Here is an 11198-nt window from a genome sequence, read left to right on the forward strand (position 1 = left end):
TAGGGTATCCCTAACAGAACAACAACACTTCCATCGGGATGTCTATATTGGGAATAGATATTCTGGAAGGGGGGTACCTATAGGGAATAGCATTGATTTTAAAACTTACAACGTGGTCTATGTGATCAGATGCTCCAGTTGCCAAAAACTGTACGTAGGAGAATCCAGGTACTCCATGGAGATCCGTTTTAAACAGCACAGGTATCAGGTCAGGAGAGGTAATGAGGATACGGTCCTGTACCGGCACTTTTTAATGCATGGGGTAAATATGATGGGGATTGAGGGTCTGGAAAGCTGCAAAGAGTGGACAAAAACTCAAAGACAAAAGGTTGAACGAACATGGATACACCTTTTAAAAACAATTGACCCCTTGGGGTTAAATGAAAAATATTAAAATCCTAGAATGTTCAACTTTGGAAAGTGTTAGAGATTCTTACCTTGTCCTTCCTTGGGGGTACCTGTAGACACTACAGGTAGTTGGGATCCTCCACATGGCGGGCTTTCATATATATATTAAAAAATATATATATTTTCTGTTGTAATGATGATACCATGAATTATGATTTATTACATTTTTTTGTTGGGTGCTTGTTGCCCCGCCATGTGGGGGATCCAAACTCCAAAAAATGCGGTTGCACTTACCTTCCTTGCTGCATTCAATGTCGAGGGATCCACCTGGGGAGAGAGAAAAGGGATTAAAACATCAGTTGATTGCACCCTCATAGAGGCTAACTGTATGTTCCATAATTTTCAAACACTTACCTTACAGACCTTCAAATCTCCATCTTCTTTTTTCACATTTTCATAGGAACAGTAGACCCTCACAGTCCAACACGGTGGGCTGGCGCCAGTGCAACTCCAACCTTGCAAGGGGTTGAGATCTGTCTCTGAACCTAACCCTAACCCTAACCCTAACCCTAACCCTAACCCTAACCCTAACCCTAACCCTAACCCCTAACCCTAACCCTAACCCTAACCCTAACCCTAACCCTGAACCTAACCCTAACCCTAACCAGATCTGTCTCTGACCCTAACCCTAACCCTAACCCTAACCCTAACCCTAACCCTAACCCTAACCCTAACCCTAACCCTAACCCAAACTTGGCCTGGCCTGTTCATCAGAGTCCCCTCTACGGGCGTGTTTTGGATTGGATTTTGAGATTTTTTGGACCAAATTCGCCCTGCCCTTTTGTCGGGCCCATAACTCTGCCTAGGAAGGCCCCAGAAGGCCCCAAACTTGGCCTGCCTGTTCATCAGAGTCCCCTCTACGGGCACTTTTTTAAACTGGATTTGAAGATTTTTTGGACCATATTCGCCCTGCCCTGTTGTCGGGCCCATAACTCTGCCTAGGAAGGCCCCAGAGGCCCCAAACTTGGCCTGCCTGTTCATCAGAGTCCCCTCTACGGGCACTTTTTTAACTGGATTTGAAGATTTTTTGGACCAAATTCGCCCTGCCCTGTTGTCGGGCCCATAACTCTGCCTAGGAAGGCCCCAGAGGCCCCAAACTTGGCCTGGCCTGTTCATCAGAGTCCCCTCTACGGGCAATTTTTGAACTGGAGTTGAATATTTTTTGGACCAAATTCGCCCTGCCCTTTTGTCGGGCCCATAACTCTGCCTAGGAAGGCCCCAGAGGCCCCAAACTTGGCCTGGCCTGTTCATCAGAGTCCCCTCTACGGGCACTGTTTATAACTGGATTTGAAGATTTTTGGACCTTATTCGCCCTGCCCTTTGTCGGGCCCATAACTCTGCCTAGGAAGGCCCCAGAGGCCCCAAACTTGGCCTGGCCTGTTCATCAGAGTCCCCTCTACGGGCAATTTTTGAACTGGAGTTGAATATTTTTTGGACCATATTCGCCCTGCCCTTTTGTCGGGCCCATAACTCTGCCTAGGAAGGCCCCAGAGGCCCCAAACTTGGCCTGGCCTGTTCATCAGAGTCCCCTCTACGGGCGTGTTTTTGATTAGATTTTGAGATTTTTTGGACCAAATTCACCCTGCCCTTTTGTCGGGCCCATAACTCTGCCTAGGAAGGCCCCAGAGGCCCCAAACTTGGCCTGGCCTGTTCATCAGAGTCCCCTCTACGGGCACTTTTTTAACTGGATTTGAAGATTTTTTGGACCAAATTCGCCCTGCCCTTTTGTCGGGCCCATAACTCTGCCTAGGAAGGCCCCAGAGGCCCCAAACTTGGCCTGGCCTGTTCATCAGAGTCCCCTCTACGGGCACTTTTTTAACTGGATTTGAAGATTTTTGGACCATATTCGCCCTTGTTTTTGATTAGATTTTGAGATTTTTTGGACCAAATTCACCCTGCCCTGTTGTCGGGCCCATAACTCTGCCTAGGAAGGCCCCAGAGGCCCCAAACTTGGCCTGGCCTGTTCATCAGAGTCCCCTCTACGGGCACTTTTTTAACTGGATTTGAAGATTTTTTGGACCAAATTCGCCCTGCCCTTTTGTCGGGCCCATAACTCTGCCTAGGAAGGCCCCAGAGGCCCCAAACTTGGCCTGGCCTGTTCATCAGAGTCCCCTCTACGGGCACTTTTTTAACTGGATTTGAAGATTTTTGGACCAAATTCGCCCTGCCCTTTTGTCGGGCCCATAACTCTGCCTAGGAAGGCCCCAGAGGCCCCAAACTTGGCCTGGCCTGTTCATCAGAGTCCCCTCTATGGGCACTGTTCTGAACTGGATTTTGAGATTTTTTGGACCAAATTCGCCCTCCCCTTTTGTCGGGCCCATAACTCTGCCTAGGAAGGCCCCAGAGGCCCCAAACTTGGCCTGGCCTGTTCATCAGAGTCCCCTCTACGGGCGTGTTTTGGATTGGATTTTGGAGATTTTTTGGACCAAATTCGCCCTGCCCTTTTGTCGGGCCCATAACTCTGCCTAGGAAGGCCCCAGAGGCCCCAAACTTGGCCTGGCCTGTTCATCAGAGTCCCCTCTACGGGCGTGTTTTGGATTGGATTTGGAGATTTTTTGGACCAAATTCGCCCTGCCCTTTTGTCGGGCCCATAACTCTGCCTAGGAAGGCCCCAGAGGCCCCAAACTTGGCCTGGCCTGTTCATCAGAGTCCCCTCTACGGGCGTGTTTTGGATTGGATTTGGAGATTTTTTGGACCAAATTCGCCCTGCCCTTTTGTCGGGCCCATAACTCTGCCTAGGAAGGCCCCAGAGGCCCCAAACTTGGCCTGGCCTGTTCATCAGAGTCCCCTCTACGGGCGCTTAATGGATTAGATTTTGAGATTTTTTGGACCAAATTTGCCCTGCCCCTTTGTCGGGCCCATAACTCTGCCTAGGAAGGCCCCAGAGGCCCCAAACTTGGCCTGGCCTGTTCATCAGAGTCCCCTCTAAGAGCGTGTTTTGGATTGGATTTTGAGATTTCTTGGACCAAATTCGCCCTGCCCTTTTGTCGGGCCCATAACTCTGCCTAGGAAGGCCCCAGAGGCCCCAAACTTGGCCTGGCCTGTTCATCAGAGTCCCCTCTACGGGCGTGTTTTGGATTGGATTTTGGAGATTTTTTGGACCAAATTCGCCCTGCCCTTTTGTCGGGCCCATAACTCTGCCTAGGAAGGCCCCAGAGGCCCCAAACTTGGCCTGGCCTGTTCATCAGAGTCCCCTCTACGGGCGCTTAATGGATTAGATTTTGAGATTTTTTGGACCAAATTCACCCTGCCCTTTGTCGGGCCCATAACTCTGCCTAGGAAGGCCCCAGAGGCCCCAAACTTGGCCTGGCCTGTTCATCAGAGTCCCCTCTATGGGCACTTTCTGAACTGGATTTTGAGATTTTTTGGACCAAATTCGCCCTGCCCTTTTGTCGGGCCCATAACTCTGCCTAGGAAGGCCCCAGAGGCCCCAAACTTGGCCTGGCCTGTTCATCAGAGTCCCCTCTACGGGCGTGTTTTGGATTGGATTTGGAGATTTTTTGGACCAAATTCACCCTGCCCTTTTGTCGGGCCCATAACTCTGCCTAGGAAGGCCCCAGAGGCCCCAAACTTGGCCTGGCCTGTTCATCAGAGTCCCCTCTACGGGCACTTTTTTAACTGGATTTGAAGATTTTTTGGACCAAATTCGCCCTGCCCTTTTGTCGGGCCCATAACTCTGCCTAGGAAGGCCCCAGAGGCCCCAAACTTGGCCTGGCCTGTTCATCAGAGTCCCCTCTACGGGCACTTTTTTAACTGGATTTGAAGATTTTTGGACCAAATTCGCCCTGCCCTTTTGTCGGGCCCATAACTCTGCCTAGGAAGGCCCCCAGAGGCCCCAAACTTGGCCTGGCCTGTTCATCAGAGTCCCCTCTACGGGCGTGTTTTGGATTAGATTGTGAGATTTTTTGGACCAAATTCACCCTGCCCTTTGTCGGGCCCATAACTCTGCCTAGGAAGGCCCCAGAGGCCCCAAACTTGGCCTGGCCTGTTCATCAGAGTCCCCTCTACGGGCTTTTTGAACTGGAGTTGAATATTTTTTGGACCAAATTCGCCCTGCCCTTTTGTCGGGCCCATAACTCTGCCTAGGAAGGCCCCAGAGGCCCCAAACTTGGCCTGGCCTGTTCATCAGAGTCCCCTCTACGGGCGTGTTTTGGATTGGATTTGGAGATTTTTTGGACCAAATTCGCCCTGCCCTTTTGTCGGGCCCATAACTCTGCCTAGGAAGGCCCCAGAGGCCCCAAACTTGGCCTGGCCTGTTCATCAGAGTCCCCTCTACGGGCACTTTTTTAACTGGATTTGAAGATTTTTTGGACCAAATTCGCCCTGCCCTTTTGTCGGGCCCATAACTCTGCCTAGGAAGGCCCCAGAGGCCCCAAACTTGGCCTGGCCTGTTCATCAGAGTCCCCTCTACGGGCACTTTTTTAACTGGATTTGAAGATTTTTTGGACCAAATTCGCCCTGCCCTTTTGTCGGGCCCATAACTCTGCCTAGGAAGGCCCCAGAGGCCCCAAACTTGGCCTGGCCTGTTCATCAGAGTCCCCTCTACGGGCACTTTTTTAACTGGATTTGAAGATTTTTTGGACCAAATTCGCCCTGCCCTTTTGTCGGGCCCATAACTCTGCCTAGGAAGGCCCCAGAGGCCCCAAACTTGGCCTGGCCTGTTCATCAGAGTCCCCTCTACGGGCGTGTTTTGGATTGGATTTGGAGATTTTTTGGACCAAATTCACCCTGCCCTTTTGTCGGGCCCATAACTCTGCCTAGGAAGGCCCCAGAGGCCCCAAACTTGGCCTGGCCTGTTCATCAGAGTCCCCTCTACGGGCGTTTTGGACTGGATTTGGAGATTTTTTGGACCAAATTCGCCCTGCCCTTTTGTCGGGCCCATAACTCTGCCTAGGAAGGCCCCAGAGGCCCCAAACTTGGCCTGGCCTGTTCATCAGAGTCCCCTCTACGGGCACTTTTTTAACTGGGTTTGAAGATTTTTTGGACCAAATTCGCCCTGCCCTTTTGTCGGGCCCATAACTCTGCCTAGGAAGGCCCCAGAGGCCCCAAACTTGGCCTGGCCTGTTCATCAGAGTCCCCTCTATGGGCACTTTCTGAACTGGATTTTGAGATTTTTTGGACCAAATTCGCCCTGCCCTTTTGTCGGGCCCATAACTCTGCCTAGGAAGGCCCCAGAGGCCCCAAACTTGGCCTGGCCTGTTCATCAGAGTCCCCTCTACGGGCGTGTTTTGGATTGGATTTGGAGATTTTTTGGACCAAATTCGCCCTGCCCCTTTTGTCGGGCTCCATAACTCTGCCTAGGAAGGCCCCCAGAGGCCCCAAACTTGGCCTGGCCTGTTCATCAGAGTCCCCTCTACGGGCGTGTTTTGGATTGGATTTGGAGATTTTTTGGACCAAATTCGCCCTGCCCTTTTGTCGGGCCCATAACTCTGCCTAGGAAGGCCCCAGAGGCCCCAAACTTGGCCTGGCCTGTTCATCAGAGTCCCCTCTACGGGGTGTTTTGGACTGGATTTGGAGATTTTTTGGACCAAATTCACCCTGCCCTTTTGTCGGGCCCATAACTCTGCCTAGGAAGGCCCCAGAGGCCCCAAACTTGGCCTGGCCTGTTCATCAGAGTCCCCTCTATGGGCACTTTCTGAACTGGATTTTGAGATTTTTTGGACCAAATTCGCCCTGCCCTTTTGTCGGGCCCATAACTCTGCCTAGGAAGGCCCCAGAGGCCCCAAACTTGGCCTGGCCTGTTCATCAGAGTCCCCTCTACGGGCGTGTTTTGGATTGGATTTGGAGATTTTTTGGACCAAATTCACCCTGCCCTTTTGTCGGGCCCATAACTCTGCCTAGGAAGGCCCCAGAGGCCCCAAACTTGGCCTGGCCTGTTCATCAGAGTCCCCTCTACGGGCACTTTTTTAACTGGATTTGAAGATTTTTTGGACCAAATTCGCCCTGCCCTTTTGTCGGGCCCATAACTCTGCCTAGGAAGGCCCCCAGAGGCCCCAAACTTGGCCTGGCCTGTTCATCAGAGTCCCCTCTACGGGCACTTTTTTAACTGGATTTGAAGATTTTTGGACCAAATTCGCCCTGCCCTTTTGTCGGGCCCATAACTCTGCCTAGGAAGGCCCCCAGAGGCCCCAAACTTGGCCTGGCCTGTTCATCAGAGTCCCCTCTACGGGCTGTTTTGGATTGGATTTGGAGATTTTTTGGACCAAATTCGCCCTCCCCTTTTGTCGGGCCCATAACTCTGCCTAGGAAGGCCCCAGAGGCCCCAAACTTGGCCTGGCCTGTTCATCAGAGTCCCCTCTACGGGCGTGTTTTGGATTGGATTTGGAGATTTTTTGGACCAAATTCACCCTGCCCTTTTGTCGGGCCCATAACTCTGCCTAGGAAGGCCCCAGAGGCCCCAAACTTGGCCTGGCCTGTTCATCAGAGTCCCCTCTACGGGCATGTTTTGGATTGGATTTTGAGATTTTTTGGACCAAATTCACCCTGCCCTTTTGTCGGGCCCATAACTCTGCCTAGGAAGGCCCCCAGAGGCCCCAAACTTGGCCTGGCCTGTTCATCAGAGTCCCCTCTACGGGCATGTTTTGGATTGGATTTGGAGATTTTTTGGACCAAATTCGCCCTGCCCTTTTGTCGGGCCCATAACTCTGCCTAGGAAGGCCCCCAGAGGCCCCAAACTTGGCCTGGCCTGTTCATCAGAGTCCCCTCTACGGGCGTGTTTTGGATTGGATTTGGAGATTTTTTGGACCAAATTCGCCCTGCCCTTTTGTCGGGCCCATAACTCTGCCTAGGAAGGCCCCAGAGGCCCCAAACTTGGCCTGGCCTGTTCATCAGAGTCCCCTCTACGGGCATGTTTTGGACTGGATTTGGAGATTTTTTGGACCAAATTCGCCCTGCCCTTTTGTCGGGCCCATAACTCTGCCTAGGAAGGCCCCAGAGGCCCCAAACTTGGCCTGGCCTGTTCATCAGAGTCCCCTCTACGGGCTGTTTTGGATTGGATTTGGAGATTTTTTGGACCAAATTCGCCCTGCCCTTTTGTCGGGCCCATAACTCTGCCTAGGAAGGCCCCAGAGGCCCCAAACTTGGCCTGGCCTGTTCATCAGAGTCCCCTCTATGGGCACTTTCTGAACTGGATTTTGAGATTTTTTGGACCAAATTCGCCCTCCCCTTTTGTCGGGCCCATAACTCTGCCTAGGAAGCCCCCAGAGGCCCCAAACTTGGCCTGGCCTGTTCATCAGAGTCCCCTCTACGGGCGTGTTTTGGATTGGATTTGGAGATTTTTTGGACCAAATTCGCCCTGCCCTTTTGTCGGGCCCATAACTCTGCCTAGGAAGGCCCCAGAGGCCCCAAACTTGGCCTGGCCTGTTCATCAGAGTCCCCTCTACGGGCATGTTTTGGATTGGATTTGGAGATTTTTTGGACCAAATTCACCCTGCCCTTTTGTCGGGCCCATAACTCTGCCTAGGAAGGCCCCAGAGGCCCCAAACTTGGCCTGGCCTGTTCATCAGAGTCCCCTCTACGGGCGTGTTTTGGATTGGATTTGGAGATTTTTTGGACCAAATTCGCCCTGCCCTTTTGTCGGGCCCATAACTCTGCCTAGGAAGGCCCCAGAGGCCCCAAACTTGGCCTGGCCTGTTCATCAGAGTCCCCTCTACGGGCGTGTTTTGGATTGGATTTTGGAGATTTTTTGGACCAAATTCGCCCTGCCCTTTTGTCGGGCCCATAACTCTGCCTAGGAAGGCCCCAGAGGCCCCAAACTTGGCCTGGCCTGTTCATCAGAGTCCCCTCTACGGGCATGTTTTGGACTGGATTTGGAGATTTTTTGGACCAAATTCGCCCTGCCCTTTTGTCGGGCCCATAACTCTGCCTAGGAAGGCCCCAGAGGCCCCAAACTTGGCCTGGCCTGTTCATCAGAGTCCCCTCTACGGGCGTTTTGGATTGGATTTGGAGATTTTTTGGACCAAATTCGCCCTGCCCTTTTGTCGGGCCCATAACTCTGCCTAGGAAGGCCCCCAGAGGCCCCAAACTTGGCCTGGCCTGTTCATCAGAGTCCCCTCTACGGGCATGTTTTGGATTGGATTTGGAGATTTTTTGGACCAAATTCGCCCTGCCCTTTTGTCGGGCCCATAACTCTGCCTAGGAAGGCCCCAGAGGCCCCAAACTTGGCCTGGCCTGTTCATCAGAGTCCCCTCTGGGCATGTTTTGGATTGGATTTGGAGATTTTTTGGACCAAATTCGCCCTCCCCTTTTGTCGGGCCCATAACTCTGCCTAGGAAGGCCCCAGAGGCCCCAAACTTGGCCTGGCCTGTTCATCAGAGTCCCCTCTACGGGCGTGTTTTGGATTGGATTTGGAGATTTTTTGGACCAAATTCGCCCTGCCCTTTTGTCGGGCCCATAACTCTGCCTAGGAAGGCCCCAGAGGCCCCAAACTTGGCCTGGCCTGTTCATCAGAGTCCCCTCTACGGGCGCTTAATGGATTAGATTTTGGAGATTTTTTGGACCAAATTCACCCTGCCCTTTTGTCGGGCCCATAACTCTGCCTAGGAAGGCCCCAGAGGCCCCAAACTTGGCCTGGCCTGTTCATCAGAGTCCCCTCTATGGGCACTTTCTGAACTGGATTTTGAGATTTTTTGGACCAAATTCGCCCTGCCCTTTTGTCGGGCCCATAACTCTGCCTAGGAAGGCCCCAGAGGCCCCAAACTTGGCCTGGCCTGTTCATCAGAGTCCCCTCTACGGGCGTGTTTTGGATTGGATTTTGGAGATTTTTTGGACCAAATTCGCCCTGCCCTTTTGTCGGGCCCATAACTCTGCCTAGGAAGGCCCCCAGAGGCCCCAAACTTGGCCTGGCCTGTTCATCAGAGTCCCCTCTACGGGCGTGTTTTGGATTGGATTTGGAGATTTTTTGGACCAAATTCGCCCTGCCCTTTTGTCGGGCCCATAACTCTGCCTAGGAAGGCCCCAGAGGCCCCAAACTTGGCCTGGCCTGTTCATCAGAGTCCCCTCTACGGGCTGTTTTGGATTGGATTTGGAGATTTTTTGGACCAAATTCGCCCTGCCCTTTTGTCGGGCCCATAACTCTGCCTAGGAAGGCCCCAGAGGCCCCAAACTTGGCCTGGCCTGTTCATCAGAGTCCCCTCTACGGGCGTGTTTTGGATTGGATTTGGAGATTTTTTGGACCAAATTCGCCCTGCCCTTTTGTCGGGCCCATAACTCTGCCTAGGAAGGCCCCAGAGGCCCCAAACTTGGCCTGGCCTGTTCATCAGAGTCCCCTCTACGGGCATGTTTTGGACTGGATTTGGAGATTTTTTGGACCAAATTCGCCCTGCCCTTTTGTCGGGCCCATAACTCTGCCTAGGAAGGCCCCAGAGGCCCCAAACTTGGCCTGGCCTGTTCATCAGAGTCCCCTCTACGGGCACTTTTTTAACTGGATTTGAAGATTTTTTGGACCAAATTCGCCCTGCCCTTTTGTCGGGCCCATAACTCTGCCTAGGAAGGCCCCAGAGGCCCCAAACTTGGCCTGGCCTGTTCATCAGAGTCCCCTCTACGGGCGTGTTTTGGATTGGATTTGGAGATTTTTTGGACCAAATTCACCCTGCCCTTTTGTCGGGCCCATAACTCTGCCTAGGAAGGCCCCAGAGGCCCCAAACTTGGCCTGGCCTGTTCATCAGAGTCCCCTCTACGGGCGTGTTTTGGATTGAATTTGGAGATTTTTTGGACCAAATTCGCCCTGCCCTTTTGTCGGGCCCATAACTCTGCCTAGGAAGGCCCCAGAGGCCCCAAACTTGGCCTGGCCTGTTCATCAGAGTCCCCTCTACGGGCGTGTTTTGGATTGGATTTGGAGATTTTTGGGACCAAATTCGCCCTCCCCTTTTGTCGGGCCCATAACTCTGCCTAGGAAGGCCCCAGAGGCCCCAAACTTTGCCTGGCCTGTTCATCAGAGTCCCCTCTAAGAGCATGTTTTGGATTGGATTTGGAGATTTTTGGGACCAAATTCGCTCTCCCCTTTTGTCGGGCCCATAACTCTGCCTAGGAAGCCCCCAGAGGCCCCAAACTTGGCCTGGCCTGTTCATCAGAGTCCCCTCTACGGGCGTGTTTTGAATTGAATTTGGAGATTTTTTGGACCAAATTCGCCCTCCCCTTTTGTCGGGCCCATAACTCTGCCTAGGAAGCCCCCAGAGGCCCCAAACTTGGCCTGGCCTGTTCACCAGAGTCCCATCTACGTGCGTGTTTTGGATTGCATTTGGAGATTTTTGGACCAAATTCGCCCTCCCCTTTTGTCGGGCCCATAACTCTGCCTTGGAAGGCCCCAGAGCCCCCAAACTTGGCCTGGCATGTTCATCAGAGTCCCCTCTACGGGCGTGTTTTGGACTGGATTTGGAGATTTTTGGGACCAAATTCGCCCTCCCCTTTTGTCGGGCCCATAACTCTGCCTAGGAAGGCCCCAGAGGCCCCAAACTTTGCCTGGCCTGTTCATCAGAGTCCCCTCTACGGGCGTGTTTTGGATTGGATTTGGAGATTTTTGGGACCAAATTCGCCCTGCCCTTTTGTCGGGCCCATAACTCTTCTTAGGAAGCCCCCAGAGGCCCCAAACTTGGCCTGGCCTGTTCATCAGAGTCCCCTCTACGGGCGTGTTTTGGATTGGATTTGGAGATTTTTGGCCTGGCCTGTTCACCAGAGTCCCCTCTAAGAGCATGTTTTGGATTGGATTTGGAGATTTTTGGACCAAATTCGCCCTCCCCTTTTGTCGGGCCCATAACTCTGCCTTGGAAGGCCCCAGAGCCCCCAAACTTGGC

Source organism: Hypomesus nipponensis, chromosome 22, assembly GCF_054491055.1.
Source record: "Hypomesus nipponensis isolate SF chromosome 22, ASM5449105v1, whole genome shotgun sequence".
NCBI lineage: Eukaryota > Metazoa > Chordata > Actinopteri > Osmeriformes > Osmeridae > Hypomesus > Hypomesus nipponensis.